We start from the raw sequence: 6,720 nt of genomic DNA on the forward strand, positions 1-6,720 counted from the left end.
TATGTGGTGAATGAGCGGCATTACAGATTAATTCACTTTTACATACATTTCGTAACACATAGACTCCTCCCAAACAATGCCATAAAATGTCAAGAAAACAACCGATTTTCAAGCATCCCTCCCTTCACACTAAACACTTTTACACCCTTATGGGTGTTAAAAGGGGTGCTTTCTGCATTTACACCCATGCCCACACCCTTTTAGCACCCTTTCTGGCCAAAACACCCTAGCACAAGGGTGTATACCACACATAAGGTGTGACTTTGCTCGAAGAAGGGTGTTAAATCGACTCCTGAAGGGTGTTGAACGCATTGATGCATAAATCTAAGTAACGTGTACACGTCCACGCATTGAGCAATGTGTGTATGTATTGCATTTTTAATATGAAAGTATTTTACGGCCTTTCAGGTAGGAAAGCTGGCGTTCTCCGCAACAACAATCCATACGGGACCCTGCTCATGCCAATCTTGTCATTTCCCTTGAAAGCATTCAGAAAGCATTCAGAGCCGCGCCGCCCGTTTTATTCTCTGAAATTATTCACGTCATTCTAGCGTCACGTCCATGAACAGAACACTAGGTCAACCTGACCTTTGGTTACGTCGTAGGTAATTTCGCCTCTGTATGTTTCATAGAATATGGTACTTCAACGCTTCTCTTAAATATTTTCACCACACCAAGTTATATCTCGTCTCGCATCGACCATCAACACATAATTGATGTGCCATCCTTCCTTTTTGCCAAGAACAGCCACTGAATGGAACCGCCTTCCCGCCTCCACAGTCTCAATTTGGGACACCACTAAGTTAAGATCGCTGTTCAAAGTGTCTTACAGTTTGATTTTCTATTCTTGCCCTGCACTGCAAATATTGTATGCTTTCAGCCCTTCTTTCTGTTGTTCCTACTAGGCCTTGAAACTATGTATAATAAATCAATAAAATGTGACGTCATCAGCGTCTTGTATGACGTCAGTAGTGATACAGAAGGTAGTAAATTGAACAATGCTAATTATTAGCAATTATGGGTAAATAATGTGAAATAATGTGAAATAATGTGAATTAGGGTCGAATAAATTGGATTAAGGTTGTTACAAACTGTAGCAAGGTGGATTACAGCAGATCAAGGTAGAATTGTGAAGGACACATGACAATGTATGAACTAACGTGTCACGGTCACGTGATAATTACAATTGTACATCCATGAAGTCATTACGTTTTCGCATTCTTAAGTGACTGTCGATCTTTTTCTAGGATACTGATGTTACTGGCATGACGACCACTCCAAAATGTATCATCGAGAAAAAGTGCGCACATTCACTTACAATTTAATTATCACTATATTTAGTGCTCACAGCAACATAATCATGCAATTAAACACTTCTAAGACAAACTGCAGTAGCAGAATAAAAACGCGCGAGCAACTTGCACAATACTGCACGAATATTTCGGTGCCCTTAAAAGCCCAACAAAAAGTGGCGAAATTAAAGAAGCTGTCTGGATAAATTGCCGAACAAACAGGGACGTGCTGTTAGACGAGCCCCTGCTGTACAATGGCATCAACGTACAATCTGCTTGGTGAAGCCATAACGAAGACATGTTGTAGGAGTTGAGGAAGATTTCGGGATGAAAACACTTGGGAGGGTTTATTTTACATTATTTACAGTGAGATGAGAGTCAAGTAGCAGTCGTACAGTCATTACGGGCCGGCAGCAACTCGGACGCTGCGGCCCGCGGCAAGCAGTTCGAGAGAGATGAATCCGGGAATGCTCTAGGAATCCCTGGAATGCTCTCGGTCTGCGTCTTTTAAGCCCTTCGATCTCTGGAAGGCGCGTCATGTTCGGCCAATGGAAGAGCCCGCTCAGATGACGCCACCTTCGGCCAATGGTAGGCACCCGTGCGGTGGTGTCACACCCGGCGGCTCCCCGCGGTCTTGCCTTGCTGTGGTGCAATGCTCTCTTCAAAGGCGGCCGGTGAGACGCTGCCAGGCCTTCCCGGTACATCACAGCCGTCCGGTTGTCACGGTGCATTACAGCCGTCAGGTTGTCACGGCGCATTACAGCCGTCTTGGTTCGGGACCCACTTTACTTCCAGCAGTGCCGGGCTATCCCCTCGCTTTCTCAGGAATATGGCATCCGTGTTTCTTCGCTCCTCACTTAGCAGTGGCGCGATTCGATGTGGTCTGGGGAACTCGAAGTAGCCTCAGGAAACAGCCCCATATCTAACAGCTCGTCCTCGCCCCGAATGTTCTGAATGGCCGGTGAACTCAATTCGCTGGCCATGAGGAACGCTGAAAGAACCTGCAGGGTAATGGTGTCGAGCCTCGTTTGACGAACTTCGGGATCCTGGGCCCTGGAAAACATACGTCAAACAAAACAACACAGTGCTGCACCACGCGTAAGCGCAGGCTCTTCACCCCTGACTCGCCAGGCTATTACTGAGGCAAAATGAACCCTGATCTTTTATTTCCCCAATTTTGACAAAGTAGTTCCAACCACCCTTCCAAACCGCTATCCATTTCTCCCAGAATGCTGACAAGACCAGAGTACTATTGTTGTAGCAAAACAAAGGGTCGTTGACGTTGCAAACAACAAATGAAAACAGCCGAGCATAACTTAAGTGGCCTAACTACACGAACAGCATGTTTCCAATCTATCGCAGTGGCGTACTTATCGCACGTATTGGTGCCACTGAACAATCTGGTCAACCTCACAAGTACGTAATCACAAGCGCACTAGCCTTGTGGTCACTAAACACAACGCGTACTTGCGTTGTAGGCAAACTTTTCATTTACGCTGACTCACGTTTCTTCCCTGAAAGTCCTACAGGACACGTGACTTAAACGAACAATTAAACTTGCGGGACTTACACACTCCGCAGAACCCTTAAAATAATGCGTCTTCTAATAACTCGTTCCACGCATACTTATCAGAGAAGTCAGAATACGGCTGCCCTCAACACACGAGCAACCCAGTCATAAATCTGCTTCCTTCCGTCCACACAGGACACGCGCCAATGGAACTAAGAACGCTTCTCGGTGCAAATCATGCACTCACTGAAAACCCACGCGGTTAACTTTAGAAAAATAAAAAAAACACATAAAAAAAGAAGGTTAACTAAAACACGCGCGCGTTACGATAGGCCTCTCAACAATAACCTTGACACTCAGGTTACTTACACACACAAAAAAAAAGAAAGCCTATCTACTTATTAATGAACACCTCGCGATACTACATGTTTACAAAAAAACGCCTCTTTCAAATCTTGAGCTTCTCAAATAAAACATAAAGACAGCTCATACCTTACATATTGAAAGGAACTTACATCGCGAGAATTACCAAGTGCTCAAAAATAAAACAAAACAGAACGTTTTACTTCTACGGAAGCTCTGTTTGCCTCCCGTTCCAAACGTTTACGTCTGACTCATACTTTGAGCCGTACCCGAGGTGGTCGCGGTTTGAAAGCTACTCTGGCTTCCGAGGAACAACAAAAGGGCTGACTCACTATCAGCTCCCCCAAGACGTTACGGTCTCCTGCCAATTTGCGTCCTGGCGCCCCGCTTTCCTCACCAACTCGATTGACCGCGTCGCTACTCCCCACCTGGTCTCGTCCTGCCACCTTGCGCTTCTTCGTACTGCACGCTGAGCTTTGAAAAGAACTATGGAACGACGAGGAGTTTAACTGCCCCGTGCCCTTTGTCCGCGTCCGTGCAGAACATGCTTCGCGGTCCCCCTTTGACCGGTGGCTCGAACGTTTTGGATGCGTCAACATCGTCCGTGACGACCGCACCTTTTTCCTCGCGCCCTGCCATTTTGGGTTTCTCGCCATCTTTGGCGGCACTACATTAGTTACCGTCTTTCGGTCTTTACCGCGCTTCCTTTTACGGCGCTTTCTCTTTGCACTCGCTTTCATGTCGCCTTCTCGTGCCTCGTGCTGGCCGGTACACATTTCGTCGTCCCGGATCGGTCTCTTACCCGCACAGTCTGAGTGATTTACATTTAAATCAACACTCTCTCTGCCTCGACTGGCGGACAGTTCAACCGACTCTGGCACAATGCAGCAGGCTTTACTCGAGTTATGCAACTCGCACTCTTGCGAACTGCCCTCTACTGCACTGCCCAGCTCACGCTGTGCATCGACACACAGCCCGTCGGTATCGATCGCTGTCTCACGCGCACAGTCCGAATGATTAACAACGGAATCATCCCTATCTAGGCTATCTAGACTGGCGGAGAGCCGCACCGATCCCTGAACCATGCAGTTGTTCTCTCGTGAGCTACGGAGCTCGCCACCCCGAGAACTATTCTCAGCTGCATCGTCCAGCTCGCACATCACTTCTGCACACAGATCTGACCTGACATGGGTGCTCACGTCTGTCGGGTCAACAGTACCCTTTTCTTCGCTAGCAACTTCGCTAACATTACAAGCGACGCACACGCGCGGTAACTGTGCCAATTTGTTCGCAGCTGGCCTAGCTGTCTCTACAGTCATCTGTTGGCACAGCACCTCGTCGCTCTCCTTGCAACCTTTAACGGCCTCTGTTGCCACTAAGGCATCGTTAGCAGCTAGCCTTTTCCCTTCACTCATGAATCTGCAGCCAATCTCACAGGCACTACTCTTCTCGTCGGCTTTTGGCGAAAATCCGCTCGATGCTGCCTCATTCTTTCGCTCTGTACTACCTACAGAATTCTCAGACAGCCGTTGTCTCCGTGCCATTAACTGATCCCAATACTGTATCACTTTGATCAGTGCTGCCTTCTCTCTCTCATACTTTTGCTCACGCTCACGCTTACGTTCCCGATACTCACGTTCGCGTTCATTCTCACGTTCGTGACGCTCATACCTAAGAGTAAGTTCTTGAAGCTCATGCTTCCGTTCATTCTCGCGTTCTTCACGCTTACGCTCACTCTTACGTTCACGACGCTCTCGCTCACGTTCACGACGCTCACGCTCCCGTGGTTCTTGGATCACCTCCCAAGCAAGCTCAATGCTTTTATCATCATTGCCACTATCTTGAATCGCTTTTATGATAGCTGGCGTTTTCATCCGTTCATCCGCCTCAACTCCCAAATCGTCGCACACCAACAAGTCTAACCTCGTCAACCTTCTAAGATTCATGGCAGCTGCCCCGACAGGTGGTTAGAACCGTTTTCCTTAATTAATTTGTGCAAACACACAATGCAACAAATTCCCGATTCCCAGAACTATCAAAATGAACACACAACATTTGAGTCTGGCGAATCAAAAGGAAAAAAACCACGCGCTCACTTACGGTTGCAGCACCCTGCCATCCGGTTCATTGGTCCGCTGTTCCCGGTTCCTCCGGACTCCCTGGGTCGAAGGCTCGCTCTTCTTCGCTACTCCCAGTTTCTTCGGACCTCTTTCGATGAAGGCTCTCTCTTCTTCGCTCTTCCCGGTTCCTTAGGATCTCTCTCGACGAAGGTTGATCCGTAGCGCTGCCACCAGCTGTTGCATTCGGAGGCGATCCCACCGCTGCCACCAGTTGTAGGAGTTGGAGGCGATCCCACCGCTGCCACCAGTTGTAGGAGTTGAGGAAGACTTCGGGATGAAAACACTTGGGAGGGTTTATTTTACATTATTTACAGTGAGATGAGAGTCAAGTAACAGTCGTACAGTCATTACGGGCCGGCAGCAACTCGGACGCTGCGGCCCGCGGCAAGCAGTTCGAGAGAGATGAATCCGGGAATGCTCTAGGAATCCCTGGAATGCTCTCGGTCTGCGTCTTTTAAGCCCTTCGATCTCTGGAAGGCGCGTCATGTTCGGCCAATGGAAGAGCCCGCTCAGATGACGCCACCTTCGGCCAATGGTAGGCACCCGTGCGGTGGTGTCACACCCGGCGGCTCCCCGCGGTCTTGCCTTGCTGTGGTGCAATGCTCTCTTCAAAGGCGGCCGGTGAGACGCTGCCAGGCCTTCCCGGTACATCACAGCCGTCCGGTTGTCACGGTGCATTACAGCCGTCAGGTTGTCACGGCGCATTACAGCCGTCTTGGTTCGGGACCCACTTTACTTCCAGCAGTGCCGGGCTATCCCCTCGCTTTCTCGGGAATATGGCATCCGTGTTTCTTCGCTCCTCACTTAGCAGTGGCGCGATTCGATGTGGTCTGGGGAACTCGAAGTAGCCTCATGAAACGGCCCCATATCTAACAATGTATAGCGGGGAGATCACGCTGGAAGTTCTCAAACCCGAATCTCCACGTACCTTGCCTAAGTTATTCAGAGTTTTACTAAGCTACTGATCTGCTTTCTAGCGCATCCTCGGAAACAGTTTGTAAGGCTCAGACTATATATTAGGGGCTGGTGTCGTCAAAGCTGTAATTGCTTATCCACAGCATACGCTCTTACAAACGCATTCTTCAGTCGCCTCATGAATGCTTACACTTCGCCGTCGCACGACCAAGATATGAGCGCCTTTATCGAGCCACCTCGCGGAAACCACGCTGTGACCTCGCAAGGTTGCTTGGTTCGGACGCAGCGAGTAATCTAATCCCACCAGCAGAGAAGAGCGCCGATCGTCTCCCTCACGGTCACGATTTGTGTGCTGTACCCACAGTGATGCGGCACAGACAGCGTTCCCCCCCCCCCCAAAAAAAATAAATGTATATGCTCGGCACGAAACGTAGTAGCAACTACCAGCTCACCGCGCTAGTTAGCGACCAGAACGAAACAGTAGCGAACAGGCAGCCATGCGAGCGAGGAAACTTGTCAG

This window comes from Dermacentor andersoni, chromosome 8 (assembly GCF_023375885.2).
Source record: "Dermacentor andersoni chromosome 8, qqDerAnde1_hic_scaffold, whole genome shotgun sequence".
Classification (NCBI taxonomy): Eukaryota; Metazoa; Arthropoda; class Arachnida; order Ixodida; family Ixodidae; genus Dermacentor; species Dermacentor andersoni.